General features: G+C 44.9%; 1 long non-coding RNA gene across 1 annotated transcript in view; it reads right to left on the minus strand.

The window, feature by feature from the left end:
• Positions 1 to 25,427, minus strand: part of LOC135091492 (uncharacterized) — a 61,699-nt gene that overhangs the window by 19,358 nt on the left and 16,914 nt on the right. Inside the window, exon 2 of the long non-coding RNA XR_010262527.1 lies at positions 6,579 to 6,632. This is a non-coding gene — a long non-coding RNA (uncharacterized LOC135091492). The remainder of the gene's footprint in view (positions 1 to 6,578; positions 6,633 to 25,427) is intronic.

The following is a 25,427-nucleotide window of genomic DNA, read 5'->3' on the forward strand; positions in this document are numbered from 1 at the left end:
TTCCTCCTCCTTCTCCTTCTCTTCCAACTAATCCTACTTCTGCTCCTCTTTCTGTCTTTCATGCTTCCCTTGTGCTTTGTCCTTCTCCTCCTCCTCCTCCTCCTCCTCCTCCTCCTCCTCCTCCTCTGCCTCCTACTACTCCTCTTCCTCATACTACTCCTCTTTCTTCTTCTCCTCCTTCTCTTCCTTCTGCTCCTATTCCTGCTGCACATTCTCCTCCTGCTCCTCTTTATGTCCCTTCTCCTCGTGCTCCTAGTCCTCCTCCTCCTCCTCCTTTTACGAGTACTCCTTCTACTCCATCTTGCCCTGCTTCTCCTCCTCCTCCTCTTTCTCCTCATCCTCCTCCACATGAGACCTCAGAATAACCCCATGTCGCCAACGGAGTACCACGAGGACCAGTACTGCGGCCTCTTTTATTTAACACTCGTTCACCAGCGACTTGAAGACAGACAGACAAACAGGCGGAGCTCGTCACGTGGTCCTGGGATGATGCGCAGGTGGGAGGAGAAGGAGGAGGAGGAAGAGGAGGAGGACGAGGAGGAGGACGAGGAGAAGGACGAGAAGGAATAGGAAGAAGAAGAGGAAGAGGAGGAGGAGGAGGAGGAGGAGGAGGAGGAGGAGGAGGAGGAGGAGGAGGAGGAACTAAGAAGGATTTTTAACATTTCTTTCATACTTGGTGACTTTTCAACCAAATATGGATTTAAATTTAGGCAGAGAGAGAGAGAGAGAGAGAGAGAGAGAGAGAGAGAGAGAGAGAGAGAGAGAGAGAGAGGGAGAGGGAGAGAGAGAGTTTATTTGTATTCTTTTACCTGGACGAATCCAAGGTCATAATATTCTGTCTTTGAATAATTACTCCTACGGAAAAGCAAACCAATAACATGCATACAATCTTGCAGCGCCATATATATATATATATATATATATATATATATATATATATATATATATATATATATATATATATATATATATATATATATATATATACTCGTATATATAAACATCCCTGTCACGACCAACACGTCTGTTGCTGTTCCTTCTTTCTTTATGCTGCTTAGTGATGAAATGTATCATGCAGAGGGAAAATTAAGAGTCAAGTGTGAAATGTCACGCACGCAAGAAGCAAAAACGCCGAGGCTGGGTGCACTACGGCCTGGGTGCCAACACGGGGCCTTGACTGCCTGTTTACCACCATGCACCCCTCAAAATAATCTGAGCACCGCGGGGACCATCTGAGAGCGCCGCACGCCTAGGTCCGAGGCGAGGAATGCAGGGTGTGACGCCACGCACCAGTCACCCACTATCATCACCACCAACACCAGCATCATTGCCTGCATGTCATCACCAGCATCACCAGGATCTCTGTCTTATCATCGTCATCCCCATCATCTCCATCTTGATGTACTTGCATCTGAGTATGCAAGTACAGAATCTAAGACCTCTCCTGAACTAAAACTCGTTGCGGACGGAGGAAACGTAAACCTCGATCCAAATAATATTATAAAATGACATTAAAAAAAAAAAAAACAGACGTAAATCCTAATCAAAAATTGTAAAATTACACGAAAAATAAATAAAACTTTAACGTAAATCTAGATCCAAATTATACAATGACATGAAAAATAAAATAAAACTAACATAAATGTCAAGTGAAGTTATTAACCTTTCTCTTCGGTGACAGCGGCAAAATGCTTTTTATAATACTGATTTGTTTACGACGAGGACTCCATCTCATCATTATCATTTTGTGTTTATCATAATGATTTGAACCTGTACTAATTTTCTCTACTTGGATACTAAGAACACACGCATACCTTCCACCCAAGACTAAAATAGAATCCAGTCTTGGCTCTAAAATCACAACATACAGAGGCAGTGTTGAAAGTACTTCCTCCACCATTCAGCGAAGAGGTTTTAATGAGTTGGCAGAAAAGGGATTAGTTGATGTTGCCAATGGGTAAAGTTAAATATAAATATAAATATAAAATATGAAAGTGGTATTCAGTCTTTCTTGCAGAGGCAGTGTTAAAAGTCCTTACATTCACTATCATTCAAACAGGAGAGGTTCTAGTGAGCTGACAGGATAGGGATTTGTCAATCTTCCTAACAAACGTTAAACTACAAAATATAAAGGGAGTGTTAAAAAGAAAAGTCCTTCGTACATTCACTATCACTCAGAACAGGAAGAAAGTTCTAATGAGTCGAAAAAATAGAAATTGGTCAACTTTCCTAATGAGTATAAATAAATTCCATAATATAGAAATAATGTTAAGATTCCTTTTTTTTCTCTCTCTCTCGCATCATCCAGACAGAAGAGATCTCCTGCTATTATGACAGATAGATATTCGCTAACCTTCTCAATGACCAAAGTTAGATTCAATGATATATAAACAAAGTTAAAATCCCCTCTTATTTCTCCACCAAACAGATTTTTTTTTCTTTTTTTTTCCGTAAGAGGGACGCTACCCTATGGCTTTTGTTGTATTGACATGACAGATCTTCGTTAACCCTCCATATGAGTAAAACAACGCCAAAATTCCGTCTTCCCCGTCATTCAGACAGGGGAGAGCTTCTATACAGTTAACAAAGCTGACAGAATAACTAACGCTCCCATTGAATCACTAGAACACATACACACACACACACACACACACACACACACACACACACACACACACACACACACACACACACACACACACACACACACACACACACACACACGCGTGGTCCTCCTCCCTCACACACACTCAACAGCTACAGCTAGAGAGTGTGCAGAAAAGGGCGTGCAGGGTCATCCTTGGCCCTGCATACACCACCTACGAAGAAGCCCTGACCACCCTGAGTCTGTCCAGAATATCCACCAGGCACCGAGAGGCTCTGGAGAAGTTTGGGAGGGGACTACTGCATCATCCACGTCTCAGAAACATGCTGCCGCCGGACGCGCCTCGCCCGGTCCGTGCCACCAGACACCACAACAAAATAACGCCCCTGAAGGCGCCGCGCACGGACCGGTACAGACTCAGTGCGATTCCCACCATGGTGCGAGCCATCAATCAATAGTATTTCCCTCCTAGATTAGACTTACCTTAAGGATTAATGTTAAGTTTTTCCCCATCCCCTATGTACATTTTCAGTTTGTCAACTGCCTGAATAATAAACCGTTTATTATTATTATTATTATTATTACACACACATATACACTTAACACCTGGCGCCACAAAGCACACCAAAGAAATTAAAACTACAGCTGTAGGCGAAAAATAACTCCGCCAACAGCGCGGGAGTGAAAAGTCAGACTATCCTGTAAATATTTTCCTTCCCTCTCATTATATGCCAGAAATGTTCGCCTCTACCAGTCTGCGAAGAAGCGCTACGGTTTTCTTTCTACTAGGTGAGGTCGTCCAGTGAGTGAACTGCTTAGTGACAGTAGTACTAGTAGTAGTAGTAGTAGTAGTAGTAGTAGTAGTAGTAGTAGTAGTAGTAGTAGTAGTAGTAGTAGTAGTAGTAGTAGTGGTGGTGGTGGTGGTGGTGGTGGTAGTAGCAGGAGTAGTAGTAGTAGTAGTAGTAGTAGTAGTAGTAGTAGAAGTAATACAAATTATAATAAAAAAGCAACACATGATTTATTATTATTATTATTATTATTATTATTATTATTATTATTATTATTATTATTATTATTATTATTATCATCATCATCATTATCATCATCATCATCAACATCACTTCCAAGCAATTAACATAAATACAAACTGAATACCATTGCAGATCAAGAACCAAACGTAAATCTGGACTGGATCGTAAAGAAGTACAAAATATCAAAGCAAAACCAGCTTCAAATTAAGTCAAATCAAGTTCACTAATGCAGGTTTTTTGTGTAGCAAACTTACAGAAGTGTAGTCACCAAAAATCAAAACTAATAAACCACTGAAAAATCTGACCTGCTCCATCTCTCCTTTTCCTGTCAGTGATGTCTTTGGAGGTGGATCGACCAACGAGGAGAAAGAGAAGAAGACCAAAGAGAAGGTTTATGGATGCAGTGAAGGAAGACAATTTTATAAGCCGCTGCGCTATCCTTCAACCTAATGCGCCTACCTCTACACTCTTAACTACACTTTTATACTCTTCACCACTCCTCTTCACCCTTCGCTACACTTCTTCATCCCTCGGCACACACTGCTCAGAGGACCCAGCGCACTGAAGATTGATCTCTGTGGCGACCTCCAACGTGAGCAGACGAAGGAGATCAGGGAGTGGTGGCAGAGGAAAGGCCTTCTGCTGTACTGTCTCTCGTACCACAATATTAATCAAAGTTTATGATGTGGTAGGAAGAGAGAGGTCTTCTGCTGTACTATCTTTTGCACCACATCATTCATCAAAATTTGTGATGTGGTGGGTGGGGAGATGCCTTCTGATATATAACCTCTCGCACCACCTTATTAACCTGCAAGGACATTTGGATGGGGAGTAACCTTCTGCTATGTTACCTCTTGCACTACAATATCAAACTGCAAGGAATTGTGGGTGGGGAGGAGCTTTCTGCTATATTATCTTTTTTCACAATAACATCAGAGTACTGGGGAGTGTTGGGTGGGGTGGAATCTTCTGCCATGCTATCCTATCTCTTATACCAGCAGCCAGAGCTAAGTCTCAAAAAGACATAAAAAATCTGGTCTGTTACTGTTTGGTTATCCTACTTAATCTTCCTCTTCTCCCTCCTCATCCTCCTCTTATTCCTTCTCCCCCTGCCCGCCTCTGCCTCCTCTTCCTCCAAACAAGACCTAAAATATTGTCTGTTGATGTTTAGTTATCCTATGTAATCCTCCTCCTCCTCCTCCTCCTCCTCCTCCTCCTCCTCCTCCTCCTCCTCCTCCTCCTGTCCCCCGTTCCCGTGCCTCCCTCAGGTGCAGGACAGTCAGCAGACAGTGCGTGCGTGCAAGTCAGCTCCGTGCATGACAGAACATGTCACGGCTATGTATTGGTGTATGACAGGCGCGTCACAACCGTCACAACCATGCGTCACGCCCTTCTAATCGTGACACTGACATGCTCTCTCTCTCTCTCTCTCTCTCTCTCTCTCTCTCTCTCTCTCTCTCTCTCTCTCTCTCTCTCTCTCTCTCTCTCTCTCTCTCTCTCTCTCATTAATACCTTCTTTCTCTGCCAAATACTTATGCATAGTTCAGATTCTTCATAAGTCTCTCTCTCTCTCTCTCTCTCTCTCTCTCTCTCTCTCTCTCTCTCTCTCTCTCTCTCTCTCTCTCTCTCTCTCTCTCTCTCTCTTAAGCCAAGCAGTTTTTTTTTTTATTCCTCTCGATTCATTTATTAGTCTTTCTTCCCTTTCTCCTCCTCCTCTTTCTCCTGCTTCTCCTCCTGCTCCTCCTCTTCCGGCTCCTCCATCCTCTATTATGCGCTACTCTTATTTACTCTTCTTACTTCCCCTCTTCCTGCTCCTCCTTCCATGCAACGATACCAACCTCCTTCTTCTCCTCCTCCTCCTCCTCCTCCTCCTCATCTCTCTCACCTTTCCGCTAAACTTCACTAAATATTTTCCTCCTCCCTCCTCCCACCCCTCCCCTTCCTCCTCCCTTCCACTTCATAATTATCTCCGTCCTCCTCTTCTTCCTCTTCTGCCTGCCTCTCCTCCCCCAACATCTCTGATCTTTTTTCTTTGCTTGGAATAACTTGCTTTATTTTCTTACTGATTTGTTTCCTCATCCCCCTCTTCTTCTTCTTTTTCTCCTCCTCCTCCTCCTCCTCCTCCTCCTCTTCCTCCTCCTCCTCCTCCTCCTCCTCCTCCTCCTCCTCCTCCCTGTCTTTTTTTTCTTCTACATCTCGTGCATCTCCTTGTTCTCCTCCTCTTCTTCTTCGCCTCTATTTCGTCTTCCTCTTCCTCTTCCTCCTCCCTTCCCTCTCTTCCTCCTACTCTGATATCTTCCTTCTGCAACACACATCTCCTCCTTCTCCACCTCCTCTTCCTCCTCCTCTTCCTCCTCCTCCTCCTCCTCCTCCTCCTCCACCTCCTCCTCTTCCTCGTGACCTATCTAAGAGTCACCGACCTTTTCATCCTCAAAGAAGAACGACCCGAACTCTTTACTGATGACGCACACACACACACACACACACACACACACACACACACACACACACACACACACACACACACACGTATAAATACCATCTGCATTCTCACATACATAGATAACATTCCTGCACACGCATATGCACACACACACATACATACATGCATACACATACATACATACATACATACATACATACATACATACATACATACATACATATATACATACATAAAGGGAGGTATGCCTGACTGCTTTTTTACAGCAGAGAGAGAGAGAGAGAGAGAGAGAGAGAGAGAGAGAGAGAGAGAGAGAGAGAGAGAGAGAGAGAGAGAGAGAGAGAGAGAGAGAGAGAGAGAGAGAGAGAGAGAGAGAGAGAGAGACCTACTTTTGTGCAATATAACAATGTCATGCATACATTTCCGTCTGTGTGTGTGTGTGTGTGTGTGTGTGTGTGTGTATGTGTGTGTGTGAGGGCGTGCAATTAGTAGTACTCACCTGTACACACGTGCGCCGCCTCTCATTAAGCAAGGACGAAAGTGAACGCAAAACCTGAAAGACGAGAAAAAAAAAAGGATAGAAATAAAGCATTAATCGAGAGACAATGAAGAAAATGTAGAAGAGGAATGTAAGGAAAATAAAACAGGTAACAGAGAAATGAACAATAAAAATGACAAAAAAAAAATGAGAATATAAAGACAACGAAGGAAATATAGAAGAATGTAAGAAAAAAACAGGTAATGAAGGAACAACAATAACAATGAGAATAACTGAGATAAAAGAGAATAGAACATTAATCATCAGACAATAAATAGGGAAGTAAAAAATAGAATAACGGAAAAAGCAATAAAAGTTATAGAAATTAGGAAGCAGAAAATAACATTAATAAAGTAGTGAAAGGAATAGAAAACAGGAATGCAAAAAAAATAAATAAATAAAACATATGTTAGAGGAACAAACAATAACAATGATAATTAATGAGAAAAAAAGGGATAAAAAAATCATTAATCAATAGACAAAGAAGGAAATGTAGAAGAGAAATGTAAGAAAAAACAAGGAAGCGGAATCAATAATAATGATAAGAAATGAGGAATAATAAACAAGAGATAAGCTAACTGGTATACATAGCAAAAATAAGAGAAAGAATAGCAGGTGAATAGAAGAGATAAACGATAAAAATGATTAAGAAAATGATACAGAACAAGAAGTAGGAAAAGAGAGAGAGAGAGAGAGAGAGAGAGAGAGAGAGAGAGAGAGAGAGAGAGAGAGAGAGAGAGAGAGAGAGAGAAAATAAAAAGTAATAATGATGATGAAGAAGAAGAAGAAGAAGAAGAAGAAGAAGAAGAAGAAGAAGAAGAAGAAGAAGAAGAAGAAGAAGAAGAAGAAGAAGAAGAAGAAGAAGAAGAAGAAGAAGAAGAAGAAGAAGAAGAAGAAGAAGAAGAAGAAGAAGAAGAAGAAGAAGAAGAAGAAGAAGAAGAAGAAGAAGAAGAAGAAGAAGAAGAAGAAGAAGAAGAAGAAGAAGAAGAAGAAGAAGAAGAAGAAGAAGAAGAAGAAGAAGAAGAAGAAGAAGAAGAAGAAGAAGAAGAAGAAGAAGAAGAAGAAGAAGAAGAAGAAGAAGAAGAAGAAGAAGAAGAAGAAGAAGAAGAAGAAGAAGAAGAAGAAGAAGAAGAAGAAGAAGAAGAAGAAGAAGAAGAAGAAGAAGAAGAAGAAGAAGAAGAAGAAGAAGAAGAAGAAGAAGAAGAAGAAGAAGAAGAAGAAGAAGAAGAAGAAGAAGAAGAAGAAGAAGAAGAAGAAGAAGAAGAAGAAGAAGAAGAAGAAGAAGAAGAAGAAGAAGAAGAAGAAGAAGAAGAAGAAGAAGAAGAAGAAGAAGAAGAAGAAGAAGAAGAAGAAGAAGAAGAAGAAGAAGAAGAAGAAGAAGAAGAAGAAGAAGAAGAAGAAGAAGAAGAAGAAGAAGAAGAAGAAGAAGAAGAAGAAGAAGAAGAAGAAGAAGAAGAAGAAGAAGAAGAAGAAGAAGAAGAAGAAGAAGAAGAAGAAGAAGAAGAAGAAGAAGAAGAAGAAGAAGAAGAAGAAGAAGAAGAAGAAGAAGAAGAAGAAGAAGAAGAAGAAGAAGAAGAAGAAGAAGAAGAAGAAGAAGAAGAAGAAGAAGAAGAAGAAGAAGAAGAAGAAGAAGAAGAAGAAGAAGAAGAAGAAGAAGAAGAAGAAGAAGAAGAAGAAGAAGAAGAAGAAGAAGAAGAAGAAGAAGAAGAAGAAGAAGAAGAAGAAGAAGAAGAAGAAGAAGAAGAAGAAGAAGAAGAAGAAGAAGAAGAAGAAGAAGAAGAAGAAGAAGAAGAAGAAGAAGAAGAAGAAGAAGAAGAAGAAGAAGAAGAAGAAGAAGAAGAAGAAGAAGAAGAAGAAGAAGAAGAAGAAGAAGAAGAAGAAGAAGAAGAAGAAGAAGAAGAAGAAGAAGAAGAAGAAGAAGAAGAAGAAGAAGAAGAAGAAGAAGAAGAAGAAGAAGAAGAAGAAGAAGAAGAAGAAGAAGAAGAAGAAGAAGAAGAAGAAGAAGAAGAAGAAGAAGAAGAAGAAGAAGAAGAAGAAGAAGAAGAAGAAGAAGAAGAAGAAGAAGAAGAAGAAGAAGAAGAAGAAGAAGAAGAAGAAGAAGAAGAAGAAGAAGAAGAAGAAGAAGAAGAAGAAGAAGAAGAAGAAGAAGAAGAAGAAGAAGAAGAAGAAGAAGAAGAAGAAGAAGAAGAAGAAGAAGAAGAAGAAGAAGAAGAAGAAGAAGAAGAAGAAGAAGAAGAAGAAGAAGAAGAAGAAGAAGAAGAAGAAGAAGAAGAAGAAGAAGAAGAAGAAGAAGAAGAAGAAGAAGAAGAAGAAGAAGAAGAAGAAGAAGAAGAAGAAGAAGAAGAAGAAGAAGAAGAAGAAGAAGAAGAAGAAGAAGAAGAAGAAGAAGAAGAAGAAGAAGAAGAAGAAGAAGAAGAAGAAGAAGAAGAAGAAGAAGAAGAAGAAGAAGAAGAAGAAGAAGAAGAAGAAGAAGAAGAAGAAGAAGAAGAAGAAGAAGAAGAAGAAGAAGAAGAAGAAGAAGAAGAAGAAGAAGAAGAAGAAGAAGAAGAAGAAGAAATGGAAATAGTTGGAACAGCCAATAAAAGTGAAAACTGATATGACTGAATAACAAAAATGTTTAAGCATGAATGGAAAGATGGAAATGTGAAGAATGTGAGTAACGATGACACATGATGATGAGACACTGAAAAAAAAGGTAAGTATAAAGTGGATGAGAGAATCACGGGGTGTGAAAAGTTTAGAAATTGTATGAAAAAGATTAAAAGTGTGCCAAAAGCATATGGAAATGTATAAAGACGTATATATACTACATGATAAGCGTGTCACAAGTGTATAATAAAAAGGTGTATGAATGAAAAGGACATTATGAAAAAAAAAATTCACGAAAGTGTATGGAAATTATGAAAAAAGTGTAAAATATATAATTGCATGAATATTAAAGAAAATGCATGAAAAGTATGAAAAGTATAAAATTGTATGAACGAAGTATGAAAAGTGTATTTAAGTATATGGGAAGTCTAAAAAAGTATAAAAACATATAAAAGATGCGGAAAAAATGAAATTATGTATATAGAAAGTATAAAAAACAATGGAAGCGTATGAAAATTATGAAGTGAATAAAGTATACTAAGGAAAACACTGAAAGTATGAAAAAGCTGTGAATAAATGTATGAAAAATATGAATAGCAAGTAAATATGAACTATATAAAAGTATATTACTGTTCGACTCTTGACCAGCAGGGGCACAGGAAACGCAGGTAACAGTGCAGGTGTTTATTCACAGAAGGTGTGAACAGAAGGCTGGAGGTAGGTGATCTCCCGGCGCCAGGCCGCGCACTTCCACTTAACACTTATGACTGAAGCCTAGCTCGTTCACTCATACACGTATTCATGCCTCACACAAGTCTCGCTCATTCACTCGTTCACACAACTAGCTAACAACCACACACCTCCCCCGAGACATAAGGAAGATTCCTTATCTTTGTTATGGCTACCGTAACACATGAAACAAAGTTACAATGATTGAAGTACAGAAAACACGGTACATATACACAAAACAAACACAGCGTACAATGAACACGTACGACTAATCGTAGGTGCTACGGTGCCACCGCACCTGCAGTCGTCTCGGCTCCCTACGCTGTCGGCTGCTTCGACGCTCTGGTTGCTCTCGGCCACGGTGTACCCCGTTACCCTGATGCTCCGGGCTGCCGGGATGGTGGTGTTCCTCGTGACCCTGATGCTGAAGCGCTGCACCGCCATGAGCGGTGTGCTGCTCGACAGGAAGGGAGCAAGAGGTCTGTGTGGGCGTAGGTGTCTTCTATTACGCCACATCACGCGACCGCTGCCCATCTTGATGAGGTAGTCTCTCCTTCGCCCAACAGCCACGATGACACCCAGGCGATCCCAGAGGCCTGTCGTGTGATCTTGAACGTCGACGTGGCCACCGAGGTGCAGGAGAGGAAGAGTACGGGCGGACGCGTCGTGGCGAAGTTTCGCTTTCTTCCTCAGTCGCTCTGCCTTGGCGTCGCACTCATCAGCAGCGCGCTGCCACTGCTGAGCGTATGAGCGATGATGAGCCGGGACACAGGACCTCATAGGATGACCGAAGAGGACTTGTGCTGGTGATCGCCCTTCCGCCCTCGGAGTGTTGCGCAGTTCCAGCAACCCGCGAGCGAACGCATCCTCGTCCAGGTGTCCCTGCTGTGTGGTCGTGAGGATCAGCTTCTTCACGGACTTGACCGCTGCCTCGGCGTGACCATTGGAGCGTGGATAATGAGGTGAAGATACACGATGCTCCACCCCCCATCGAGCCAGGAAGCGCCGTACCGATGAAGAAGTGAACTGCGGTCCACCGTCAGTCCTCAGGAGAACAGGCACGCCCGTGTCGGCGAACACACCCCGAAGGACACGAACGAGCTGATCAGCCGATGCTGGACGTGAGCATGCAGACACGTGAGGCCACCCAGACAAGCGATCTACATACACGAGGTATGTACGGCCTGCTGCGTGGAAGTAGTCTGCAGAAACTGACTCAAACACCCTGCTGGGTGTGTCCGTGTCCTGCCAGAGAGGTTCGTTGGCTTGGCTTGGTAGGAGTGGACGGCATAGTGAGCATCCAGAAACGACGTTCTCAACGTCTCTGTCCATACCAGGCCAGTACACCGTTTGTCGGGCCCGTCGCTTGGTGCGCTCCATCCCCTGATGACTGTCATGGAGTCGCTCTAGTGTTTCTCGGCGGAGGCTGTGAGGAATAAGAAGCCTCGGCCCGTAAACCACCAGGTCGTCGTCTACGGCCAGCAGACTGCGCACCGGCCAGTACGTACGCAAGCGGTGATCGAGGTCGTGGCAATGATCAGGAAGCCCTCGATGATGACGTTCTTGAGCAAGCAGTACTCCCCGTCTCTTGCTGCTGCGGCACGTACCATTTCCACAGTCTGATCCTGGAGTGGTGCTAAGCGGACGCCGTCCTCATTGGTGGCAGATAACGCTGAGATGACCGCTGAGTGGAGAGGGTCGAGGTCACCAGAAGTAGCAGCATCCTCTTCCTCCACTGGGTCCTGTACTGGAGCACGTGAGAGGGCGTCGGGCACACAGTGTGTCGATCCCTTTTGCCAGCTTGCTGTGAAAGAATACTGAGCAAGCTTCTCCCTCATGCGCTGCAGCCGCAGGTTCTCTATTTCTCCCAACAACTTGCTATTGAGGAGAGGTATCAGCGGGCGGTGGTCGAGCACTAGATCGAAGTGAGGGAGTCCTTTCAGGTAGGTGCCACATTTCCTGACTGCCCAGACGATTGCAGCCATTTCCAACTCTATTACTGCATAGCGGCTCTCTGTGTCTGTAACAAATCTTGACCCGCATTGCACCATCTTCCACTGGTCACTGTGCTTCTGCAGGAGAACGAATCCAAATCCGTGCAACCTTGAGGCGTCAGTCTGTAGCATCGTTGGTAATGATGGGTCGAAGTATGCCAAGACAGGTGGGCTGACGAGACACTGTTTCACCTTCTCAAACGCCTCTTCATGGTTAGGAGACCAGCACCAACTGTTCTTCGGGCGTAAGAGATCTCTGAGGGGTTGTGCAGCTGCAGCCACAGCAGGAGAAAAGCTTCCAAGCTGGTTTGTAAGACCCATGAATGATCGTAAGTCGGTGATGTGCTGTGGTCGTGGGAAGTCAGAGATTGCCTTAACTTTCTTTGAGTCTGTCGTGTAGCCTTGTCCAGAAACAGAGTAACCACAGTAATCTACCACTCTTTCCGCGAATGTAAACTTCTGTGGGTTGAGAGTGATGCCGTGCTGGTCACACCGCCGCACAATCTGAATGACATGGGCTAAGTGCGCACTGTAGGTGGAGTCATAGGCCAGGATGTCGTCCACGATCTTGATGGTGTTAGGTATGTCGCCGAGAGCTTGGTCTCCTCGACGGTTATACTCGTCTCCAGACGAGACGAGACCCATAACCGCTCGCCGAAACTTGTACCGACCCCAAGGTGTTATGAAGCAGGTTAAATCCTGGTCTTCTTCTCTAATGGGGACTCTAATGTGCGGCGGTAATGAGCACCTGGGGCGCAGGTCGTGCCGTCACCGTCTTTGTGTATACGCCTGATAAGAGCTGGTATACACTGGCGCACTGGCTCCCCGCCTCGGGCCTGCACCGCGATGAGGAGAGACAGTTGAGGAACTCCTCGAAGCTCCTCGTCGTTTCCTCACTGTCTGCTGACATACACTCGCAAAATGCCCTCTTTTCCCGCAGTTACGACACACTTTATCTATTGCCTGGCATCCCCTTTTGTCACTGCGACAATCTTTGCCACAACGATAACAGCCCGTGGGGCTTGAGCCCCCGAAACTGCCCTTCCTGTAGTTCGAGACAGCGTTCACACCATGGCTCGAAGAGTGAGAGCCGCCCCTTAGTACTGCACTACACTGGTTAGCGCTCTCTGATGCTCTGCAAATATCTATGGCGTTTTCAAGGGTGAGTTTCTTGTTTTCCAGCATGCGTTTCAGAGCCACTTCGTCTCGTGTCCCAACGACAATTCTGTCACGCAGCTGATGGTTTATGCACTGGTCGCAAAAGTCACAGAAATTGGCGATTTCCTTTACAGCACATAAAAAGTCGTCAAAACCTTCTTGCGTTTCTTGCACGCGGGAGTAGAAGTCTCTTCTATCCATGATGATGTTGCGCTGGCTTCGCAGGTACTCACACATTGCATCGAGGATGGTTCTTAACTCCGCGTCTCTCGGTAAGCTTATCCCGTAGCGAAGTGTACGGGTCCACTCGTCGTCTAGGACAGCAGCGAGTGCCGCCCTCTGCTCAGCCAGGGAGAGACAGTCTATCCTGGCGAGGGTTACGTATCCTTCAAACTTATGGCGCCACGTGTCGAACTCACGTAAAGATGCTGACGCCGTTAAGTGAGGAATGATGGTGGCGGACGTCGGGAACCTCGCGCCCTGGGTAGACGTGCTGCGGGCTGTGGTTTCGCCTTCATTGCTCGCCGTGGTGCGACTGGGAGCTTGTGTCCCCACTCTCTCCAGCAGCTGGGTTAAACGCTCCTCGCGAGCCTGACTCTGCTCCGACTGTCGCGCTAGCAGGGCAGCCAGCGCCTCCAACTGCTTCTCCATTCTGCGCCGTACCCACTGCAGCCTTGTCCTGATCCTACTCACTGCGCCATGTTCGACTCTTGACCAGCAGGGGCACAGGAAACGCAGGTAACAGTGCAGGTGTTTATTCACAGAAGGTGTGAACAGAAGGCTGGAGGTAGGTGATCTCCCGGCGCCAGGCCGCGCACTTCCACTTAACACTTATGACTGAAGCCTAGCTCGTTCACTCATACACGTATTCATGCCTCACACAAGTCTCGCTCATTCACTCGTTCACACAACTAGCTAACAACCACACAATTACTGTAATAAGTACATGAATAATGTATGACAAAACTGAAAAAAATGTGAAAAGTGTGAAAATGTATGAAAATATGAAACACCTAGAAAAAAAATAAAAAGAAAAAATTGGGTAATTAATAGTTTATCCTCCACGGTGGCCTTTCTCCTCACCATCACCATCACACATGACTATCACCATTACTGTCACCATTACAGTCACGCTACTATCTCTAATAAAGCCGTTGCTGGTGGTGGTGGTAACAGTAGTAGTAGTAGTAGTAGTAGTAGTAGTAGTAGTAGTAGTAGTAGTAGTAGTAGCAGTTACCTTTGCCTTTATTATTCTAAGCCTCTTACTTTAGTTTAGATAGTACAGCTTATAAGGCTTGTTAGGGTTAACAAATCTGTTGCTGCTTGTTCTTCAATCGTGTTCCCCTGTGTTACCTTCCGTCACATGAGTGGAGTGACTGATGCTGTCATTTATCAGCACGCGCGCACACACACGCACGCACGCACGCACGCACACACACACACACACACACACACACACACACACACACACACACACACACACACACACACACACACACACACACACACACACACACACACACACACACACACACTGATCGATACTTCATTTTCAAGGTTAATTAAAAGTGTGTGTGTGTGTGTGTGTGTATGTGTGTGTGTAGTACTTAGCCAACTCATTAGGTTTTTTTTGTGTGTGTAGTGTGTGTAAGTATGTATCTCTCTCTCTCTCTCTCTCTCTCTCTCTCTCTCTCTCTCTCTCTCTCTCTCTCTCTCTCTCTCTCTCTCAAGCTCATCTTCTTTTCTGTCAACTAGTTTCCCTGTTCATATTTCTTTTTTTTTTCTTTTTTCTATTCAGTTTCTCTTCCCGTGCTTTCTTTCTTTAATTATTGGGCAGGTGTTAGTTTATGCAGGGCCAGGTGCTAGAGAGAGAGAGAGAGAGAGAGAGAGAGAGAGAGAGAGAGAGAGAGAGAGAGAGAGAGAGAGAGAGAGAGAGAGAGAGAGCACAATACAATACAAATATATTATACAGAACAGATTAATATGAAGAAATGCTTAAGGTAATAAAATAAGAAACAGAGACAGACAAATAAACAGACAGACAGACAGACAGACAGACAGACAGACAGACAGACACAGACAGACCTGACAGACCAGCTGATAGACACAAAGACAGCGACAGATAAGAAGAGATAGAGACAGACACAGATAAAAAGAGACAAATAGACAAACACAGATAGACAGACAAACAAAGAAACAAATACACACACACACACACACACACACACACACACACAGGAAGACCGACTGGGAGGAAAAATCGAAAAACACACAGACCAACAAAATCTCTCTCTCTCTCTCTCTCTCTCTCTCTCTCTCTCTCTCTCTCTCTCTCTCTCTCTCTCTCTCTCTCTCTCTCTCTCTCTCTCTCTCTCTCTCATAATAAATGTACACTTTGGATCAATTAGCCTCTTGCTCCACCTTTACCTGTTTTTTTTTTCTACAGATATTTTGTGACACGTGCCCAATGTGTGGGTCAGTAGGGCAAGAGAGAGAGAGAGAGAGAGAGAGAGAGAGAGAGAGAGAGAGAGAGAGAGAGAGAGAGAGAGAGAGAGAGAGAGAGAGAGAGAGAATCAAACATAACGATAATTAAACAGACAATAAAAGGTTGGAAGGACTGATAAAGAGGCAAAAACAAACAAATAGGGAAATAGACAGAGGAAGATGGACACGCCGAGAGACACACAAGCTTAAAGGAAAAAACGAAGAAAAAGGAAATAAAAAGTCTCTGTCTGTCTGTTTGTTTGTTACCTGTCTATCTGAATTTTCTTACTGTATTTTATTTTCTATTTAGGTTTATTTTCATTTTTTTTGTCTTGTTTTCTTTTCATTTCCTTTTCCTTCGTATTTTTTTTTTCATTTAAGGTTGTGTGTGCGTGTCCATCTTCTCTATCTATTTGTCTATTTGCTTTTGCCTCTTTATCAGTCCTTCTAACCTTTTCTTGTCTTTTTAATTATCGTTATGTTTAATTCTCTCTCTCTCTCTCTCTCTCTCTCTCTCTCTCTCTCTCTCTCTCTCTCTCTCTCTCTCTCTCTCTCTCTCTCTCTCCCTTTAAGCCACACTCCCACCGCACCCCTTTAGCCTCGCAGTGGCGGGTGGTGGGCGGCAAGACGTGGGAGGACAAGAAGGCACTGAGTTTCCCTGAGGCGTAGTAGGCACCTCGGCCGCGCACGCACGCACGCACGCACGCACGCACGCACACACGCGCGCGCGCGCGCACACACACACACACACACACACGGGTGATGACAACAATGATGGGACAATGACACATAAAATACTGTTGTTTCTTATAGCAACAGTAGTAGTAGTAGTAGTAGTAGAAGTAGTAGTAGTAGTAGTAGTAGTATATTAATAAGCTTAATTAATTAAGGAGTTGATGAGACGAAAAGCTTTTGATTCCACCCTGTCTAGAAGAGCAGTATGAGTGGAACCCCCCAGACATGTGAAGCATACTCCATACATGGACGGATAAGGCCCTTGTACAGAGTTAGCAGCTGGGGGGGTGAGAAAAACTGGCGGAGACGTCTCAGAATGCATAACTTCATAGAAGCTGTTTTAGCTAGAGATGAGATGTGAAGTTCCCAGTTCAGATTATAAGTAAAGGACAGACCGAGGATGTTCAGCGTAGAAGAGGGTGACAGTTGAGTGTCACTGAAGAAGAGGGGATAGTTGTCTGGAAGGTTGTGTCGAGTTGATAGATGGAGGAATGAGTTTTTGAGGCATTGAACAATACCAAGTTTGCTCTGCCCCAATCAGAAATTTTAGAAAGATCCGAAGTCAAGCGTTCTGTGGCTTCCCTGCGTGAAATGTTTACCTCCTGAAGGGTTAGACGTCTATGAAAATACGTGAAAAAGTGCAGGATGGTATCATCAGCGTAGGAGTGGATAGGACAAGAAGTTTGGTTTAGAAGATCATTAATGAATAATAAGAAAAGAGTGGGTGACAGGACAGAACCCTGAGGAACACCACTGTTAATAGATTTAGGAGAAGAACAGTGACTGTCTACCACAGCAGCAATAGAACGGTCAGAAAGGAAACTTGAAATGAAATTACAGAGAGAAGGATAGAAGCTGTAGGAGGGTAGTTTGGAAATCAAAGCTTTGTGCCAGACTCTATCAAAAGCCTTTGATATGTCCAAGGCAACAGAAAAAATTTCACCAAAATCTCTAAAAGAAGATGACCAAGACTCAGTAAGGAAAGCCTGAAGATCTGCCAGACACTTTTAGTTTCTAGAATATTCTAGAACTTTCTAGAATACAGTAGAAATATGTAGGAGTATCAAGAATTTTCTAGAATCTACAAGAGTTTTCTAGAATAATTCAGAATATTCTAAAGTAGGTTCAAGAATATTCTAGAAAGATTGAGAACATTGTGGAAGACATTCTAGAAAGATTAAGAATATTCTAGAGTACTGCTTGACAATATAAAAGTAGGGGCTTGCAGACCACCAATCAGTTCTGCTTTGGCTGCCTGAGACACATCATAAGAGGTGGCATCAAGAGGCTGCAATCATTGTGACATATGTGGTCAATTCATCAAGACAAGAGCAAAGAAATTCTCTGTGACAGCATCTAGAAAAATAGTGAAATTTTGCTATTTTGGGGCAAAAAATCGTTCTAAAGGCCACAAGAGCAGTTTGGCAGGAATAATGGATATTTCCTTTTTTTTTTTTTTTTTGCAATAAAAAGAATTGGCAAATAATACTTGCTTATCAAAGGCAAAAATCGTGTTACATAGTGAATTATCACATTCCCAGTTCTTGATCATAATGTAGTTATAACCCATCACGACAGACCACGAACTAACTTCCACTCTATCCACTAGCACATTACTTGAGACTACTTTCGAGTACGAGTATAACAACTGCACACGGTCATTTTCTTCTGAGGCATGGCACATTACAGGTAATCTAAAGCAATAAAGAATTTATTCTTTCCGCATACAATCACACAGATATCATATTGTGATTAGCATGCTAACATCATCACCTCCATAAATATAGGATGAGAACACAAGGGAAGACACAACAAGCTATCAGCCATACACGTCCATGCGAGTACAAAAGCTACCTAAATATTCCCATAGATCGTCCCAAAGCATAAATATGCTTAATTGTCTTTTAACTAAACCTTTCACTGCGATTCGAAACAAATAACATCACTTTTTTACAAGTACAGTTTTTTTGTTTTTGCTTTTTCTTCTTTTTTCTGTGTGTGTGTGTTTATATATATATATATATATATATATATATATATATATATATATATATATATATATATATATATATATATATATATATATATATATATATATATATATATATATATATATATATATATATATATATATATATATATATATATATATATATATATATATATATATATATATATATATATATATATATATATATATATATATATATATATATATATATATATATATATATAAGCAAACTATTCTGTTACATGTACTGGCAACCTTTATTTTCGTCTCAAGTGCTATGAATGATAACACAGAACCAGCACAGCAGCGAAGCATTAAGGACACCACGCAACGATGTTTCTATTCCAAAAGTGAAAATTTTGTCGCTGCATTGAAAGTGTGACATACGTACATAAATAGATAAGTAAATAAATAAATCGAGAAAGAAAGAATGAAAAAAAAGCAAAAAAAAAAAATAAATAAGAATGAACTGTACGAACGTTTCAGATAAGTCTGAAAGAGAGAGAGAGAGAGAGAGAGAGAGAGAGAGAGAGAGAGAGAGAGAGAGAGAGAGAGAGAGAGAGAGAGAGAGAGAGAGAGAGAGAGAGAGAGAGAGAGGAACAACGTGAAGCCTCATCACCTGCACAAAAAAAATCTGACACCTGTGTTAATTAAGACATATGTAAGAGATAAAATAAAGTAATTTTAATTATGTTTATGATAAAACCTTCATTAATGACGTGATAGGATGTAATGACTGGTGGTGGCGGTGATGGTGGTGGTGGTGGTGGTGGTGGGGGTGGTGGTGGTGGTGGTGGTAATAAAAAAAGACAAGAATAAAAAAGGAGAAAAGAAAAAAAGTAAACAAATACTATGATAAAATAACAAAGAAAAATATGACAAGTAATTAATGAGATAAACACATATAATGATAAGAAGAAAAGGAAATAAAGGAAAAAAAGGGTAAGACAAATAAAATCAAATATGAAAAGGAAAACACACACACACACATACACACACACACACACACAGTCACACATGCCCTCACTTAAAAACAAATTATATCATGAGTCAAAACACACACACACACAAACACACACACACACACACACACACACACACACACACACACACACACACACACACACACACACACACACACACACACACACACACACACACACATCGTAAGATTTTCTGCCCCTTAGCACCTTCCTCCTCTCTGTCCCGACCCCACCTTACTCCACCACCCGACCTCACCCCACTCATTCGCCTCTCTCTCTCTCTCTCTCTCTCTCTCTCTCTCTCTCTCTCTCTCTCTCTCTCTCTCTCTCTCTCTCTCTCTCTCTCTGCCTCTTCCTTTTTCTTCCTCCTTCCCACTCACTCACCCACCCACACACACACACACACACACACACACACACACACACACACACACACACACACACACACACACACACACACACCCTTCCTCCCTCACTCCCCCTCCTTCACTCTCTCTCTCCCCACTCCCCCTCCTTTACACTCTCTCTCTCTCTCTCTCTCTCTCTCTCTCTCTCTCTCTCTCTCTCTCTCTCTCTCTCTCTCTCTCTCTCTCTCTCTCTCTCTCTCTCTCTCTCTCTCTCTCTCTCTCACCCTCTCTCTCTCTCTCTCTCTCTCTCTCTCTCTCTCTCTCTCTCTCTCTCTCTCTCTCTCTCTCTCTCTCTCTCTTTCCCCCCACCCTCCACCATACACATACACACACACACACACACATACACACACACACACACACACACACACACACACACACACACACACACACACAATTTGTCCTCACCATGCAATATGATACCCACAGACCACCCCATTGCCGGTCCGTTCACTTCTGGCACACAGGCCTGTCAGGTGTGTGGAGACCGGAACTCATCCAGCGCGCGCAACGGAGTTTGGTCCTTGCGCCCTTGCAGGGAGTTCTTTCGGCGACACAACTCTAGGCCCCACCTGGCAACCACTTGTCAGCACGGTGATAACTGCCTCCAGGCCCGAGGCAGCCGCAAGTCTTGTGCATCATGTAGGATGCGTCGCTGCCTCGAGGCAGGGTTGGGTACCAGCTCAACATCAAGAAGCCAGACACCTGATGCGAATGAGCTCCTCTGTCACGCGTGTAAACATATCAACTACCGGAAGCAGATAATTTCTTGCTTCCACACGACCACATCCACCACCTCACCTGCATCGGCATCACGTAAGCCCAGGCCGCCCAGCTTTCTTCTTGCCACTGTGATGCCTGTCTCCGTACCGACCATCTACGTGATGCTGTCCACGACGACCCTGGGTACATTCAAGCGCCACCTGTTGACATGGCAGCAGCACACGTAGACCTCAAGGCACGCTCCAGATTACTGCAGCACGTCCCCCGCAGACACCGCCACCGCATCGCCTTAAACCTAGCCGGAGCCATCACTGACGCTATCGAGCAGTGTTCTCCTCTTGCATGGTGGTGCCTCCTTTCCTTTACTTACACAAGACACCTTGCCAAGACAGCAAACCCGTCGCCCCCCAAGGAAACCGATGTTCACACCAGCACCGAGGCGGCATCGGGGACGTGCGAAGACAGCCTTTCCAGAAGAGTTATCAGGAAATGCGCCGACGGAGACATTCGCGCTGCCCTCCGTCTCCTGACGACCTCAGACTGCATCTCTTCGCCCAGCGAAGACATCATTGATGCTCTTCGCGCCAAACATCCCCCCACCTTCTCAAGAGCTCCCTGACCCAGGCCAACATCACCTCTCGGTTACGGAAGACGATGTGCTGGCAGCTATCAAAGCCACGCCACCCGGATCGGCCGCCTGTCTTGATGGTATACGACCCCTTCACCTGAGTCAACTGGTTGCTGGGTACACCGCAGAGGCGGGCCGCAGGCTGCTTAGTGCGCTGACTGAGTTCTGCAATTTTACTATAGCCGGGAACATCCCCGAACACACGAGAGAGGCATTTTTCGGCGCCAGTCTCACTACCATCAAGAAAAAGGACGGCGGCGTGCAGCCCATAGCAGTCGGTTCCATCTACCGACGACTAGCGTCCAAGCTCCTGGCCAAACGCATGTCCTCCGCCTTGGCGGCCGAACTTCAACTCGTTCAACTGGGTGTCGGCGAGCGGATGGGCTGCGAGGCGGCGGTCCGCGCTGTGCGCGACTACACTGACTCTCAAATTGGAACCCCAGACACAGCCATCATCAAACCTCTCCAACACCTTCAACACTGTCCGCAGATTAGCAATACTCCGCGAAGTCTTTCGCCGCTTCCCTGCCGCCGCGCCGCTGGTGTCACAAGCATAATCACAGCCTTCGACACTCCACTTTCGACCAAACCGTCTTTGGTCATGTCGTGGTGTGAAGCAAGGCGACTCTTAGGGCCCGATTTTATTCGCCCTCGCGGTAGACCCTCAATCTCTCCCCTCAATCTATGGTACTTAGACGATGGCACCTTAGGTGATCCTTCAGAGACCGTCACGGCCGACATCAACAATTTATTCTCATCCCTTCGAGCACTCGGTCTCGAAGTCAACCCACGTAAGTATTAGATCATCCACCTCGATGTCAGTGACGGAACCGGAATGAGCAATGGAGGCCGGGCAGTTCCAACAGAGGGCAACGACACAAGCACAGATGACAGTGCAGCTTCCCACTTTGACGGAGACGCCCACACCAGGATCGACGCAAACACCGGCTCCCACTTTGAGGATTTCCTCAGACTCGCCCAACCTGCACCTGTCACACACCTCACCATCCTGGGCGCCCCCATCCACCCCTATGGCTACGAAGAGGCTCTAGCTAACATTGAGGGGATCACCAGGACACTCATCAAAAGGACAGGCAACATAGGTAGCCACGCGGCCCTCTTCTCCCTATCCAGGTACGCAGCAGTTCCCAGAGCCACATACCTGTTGAGAGCAGCATCCGTCTATGCTGCCCAAGAATCTCTGTGGGTCATTGACGAACAAGTGCGGGAGGCGACATCGCGAAGCTACAACGTTAATCTCACTGACGTCTGGACACAGGCTTCTCTGCCACTGCGTTTTGCAGGTCTAGGAGTAAGATGCCTGACGGACGTGGCGCTACCTGCCTACATTGCCTCTGTGGAAGCATCGCGTGGTTTGGTATGTACCATTAACTGCCGCCCCAACGGCGACAGACCTATCCACCTGACCTCAGCCATAGAGACTTTCACCGGCAACCAGTGTCCTAACCTCAACCCTGACCTTGCTCTCATACAACGGACTCTCAACGAGGCAGCCTCCAAGCACCGCCTGGACAACTTGCTGGCTCGCGCCAACCAGACTGACCAAGCGCGTCTCTTCACCGCCACGGCACAGTGGGGCTTGGCTGTCAGCCATCCCAGTGGAATACCTCGACTTCCTCCTACCCGACGAAGTGGTCCGAGTCGGCGTAGCATTAAGGCCGGGCACCCGCGTCCAGCAACCTCATCGCTGCCGCTGTGGGGCCATGATGGACGCTTTAGGCCACCACAGCCTCTCCTGCCCTCGCAACTCCGGCCGTCTGCCTCGTCATGCGGCCCTCAACGATTTGATTTATCGCGCCTTGGCCGCAGCTGGCTTGATAGCTATCCTCGAGCCGCAAGGTTTGGACCGAGGAGATGGACGCCGACCAGATGGCATCACTGTCTTCCCCTTCAAGCAAGGCAGAATGCTGATGTGAGACGCCACATGCGTCAATACATATGCCAGCACCCACCTTCTTGACTGTGCCTCTGTCGCCGGCGCTGCCGTCCAAGCGGCTGAGGAACGCAAACGTCAGCGTTACGCGGCCCTCGCACTACAATATTAATTCACGCCTCTCGCCGTGGAGGCAAGCGGGGTGTTGGGCCCAGCCTTCAACGACCTACTGCAGGACATCGGCAAGCGCGTCAGCCAGCGCAACGGAGAGCCCCGCAAGACTTCCTGACTGCGACAACGTATCAGCCTTGCCGCGGTCCGTGGTAACGCGGCGGCAATCTGCGGGCCCTGGGACGGCAACGGACGGCCTTAGCCGCACCTTACACAGCACTCTCGTGGGGAACACACACACACACACACACACACATGCACACTGATTGTACGTCACAGCAGTCTGCGGAAAGGTAGGGCAGCTGCCGTCCCATTTGGTGATGCCTGATTATTATAATAAAAAGTGATGGAGACGACAGTAAAATAAAACATACACACACAAACACACACACACACACACACACACACACACACACACACACACACACACACGGTCCTTGGGGTGCACCGCTGAACACTGTGCCAAGGCCTTTCACAGAGTGCCAAAGAGTGCCATGTAGTGCCAAATGGACCACTGATGACAACAAGATGACGTCCAAGGAAAGGTTAGAATGGTGAGGCGCTCACCTGTGTGTGTGTGTGTGTGTGTGTGTGTGTGTGTGTGTGTGTGTGTGTGTGTGTGTGTGTGTGTGTGTGTGTGTGTGTGTGTGTGTGTGTTTGTTTGTTTGTTTGTGTTTCTTCCTTTTTAAACTTCATGACAGTTTTCATTGTTTGTTTTCATGCTGTGTGTGTGTGTGTGTGTGTGTGTGTGTGTGTGTGTGTGTGTGTGTGTGTGTGTGTGTGTGTGTTTATGTAGGAAGGATACTGGCCAAGGGCAACAAAAATCTAATAAAAAAAAATGCCCACTGAAATGCCAGTCCCATAAAAGGGTCAAAGCAGTGGTCAAAAATTGGTGGATAAGTGTCTTGAAACCTCCCTCTTGAAGGAATTCAAGTCATAGGAAGGTGGAAATACAGAAGCAGGCAGGGAGTTCCAGAGTTTACCAGAGAAAGGGATGAATGATTGAGAATACTGGTTAACTCTTGCGTTAGAGAGGTGGACAGAATAGGGGTGAGAGAAAGAAGAAAGTCTTGTGCAGCGAGGCCGCGGAAGGAGGGAAGGCATGCAGTTAGCAAGATCAGAAGAGCAGTTAGCATGAAAATAGCGGTAGAAGACAGCTAGATATGCAATATTGCGGCGGTGAGAGAGAGGCTGAAGACAGTTAGAGGAGAGGAGTTGATGATGATGTGTGTGTGTGTGTGTGTGTGTGTGTGTGTGTTTATTTGCGTGTACGTGGGGCAGTGCCCTTGAAGATGAGAACAAGGAGATTCAGAGAGAGAGAGAGAGAGAGAGAGAGAGAGAGAGAGAGAGAGAGAGAGAGAGAGAGAGAGAGAGAGAGAGAGAGAGAGAGAGCACAAATAGGTGGGCGGATACTCCTTCCTGCCTTCTGAGGGAAGACAAGGAAGAAAAATGTGAGAACGACGGAGCGGAGAAAGAGGAAAGAAGAAAAGTGTAAAGAATTAATAGACAGCGGTAAGAAATGGGAAAGGAGAGGGAGAGGAAGGAGATATAATTCTCTCTCTCTCTCTCTCTCTCTCTCTCTCTCTCTCTCTCTCTCTCTCTCTCTCTCTCTCTCTCTCTCTCTCTCTCTCTCTCTCTCTCTCTCTCTCTCTCTCTCTCTCTCTCTCTTTCTCTCTTATCTTGTAGTGAGACACCAACCCTATCATTTCACAGGTAGAGAGAGAGAGAGAGAGAGAGAGAGAGAGAGAGAGAGAGAGAGAGAGAGAGAGAGAGAGAGAGAGAGAGAGAGAGAGAGAGAGAGAGAGAGAGAGAGAGAGAGGTTGCATAAATACCTTAAAACATGAACCCTTCAACCTTAAATTAAGACGTAGTATCAGAGAGAGAGAGAGAGAGAGAGAGAGAGAGAGAGAGAGAGAGAGAGAGAGAGAGAGAGAGAGAGAATATAACAAGTCAGACCCAAAGAGGAGAGACAGGAAGGACAAAAACAAGCATTTATATATAGGCTGAGAGGAGGAGGAGGAGGAAGACGAGGAGAAGGACAGCGATGGGCAAAGAAAGAGCAAGTGTGTGGAGGAGGTGTAAAAAAAATGAAGGGAAACGATAGGAACAATGATGGGGAAGTGATGGGGAAGTGATGGGGGGATGATGGGGGAGTGTGGGTGTGTGGATGGGGAACTGAAGGAGAAGAATGGGATGTTGATTTGAGGATAAGGCATAGAGAGATGGGCTAAGGAAATGGAAGAGAGGGGTGGAGAAAGAAGGGAAGATGGAGGGAAAAAAGACTGAATGGGGAAAGGAAAGGAA

This window comes from Scylla paramamosain, chromosome 37 (assembly GCF_035594125.1).
Source record: "Scylla paramamosain isolate STU-SP2022 chromosome 37, ASM3559412v1, whole genome shotgun sequence".
In the NCBI taxonomy this organism is placed as follows: Eukaryota; Metazoa; Arthropoda; class Malacostraca; order Decapoda; family Portunidae; genus Scylla; species Scylla paramamosain.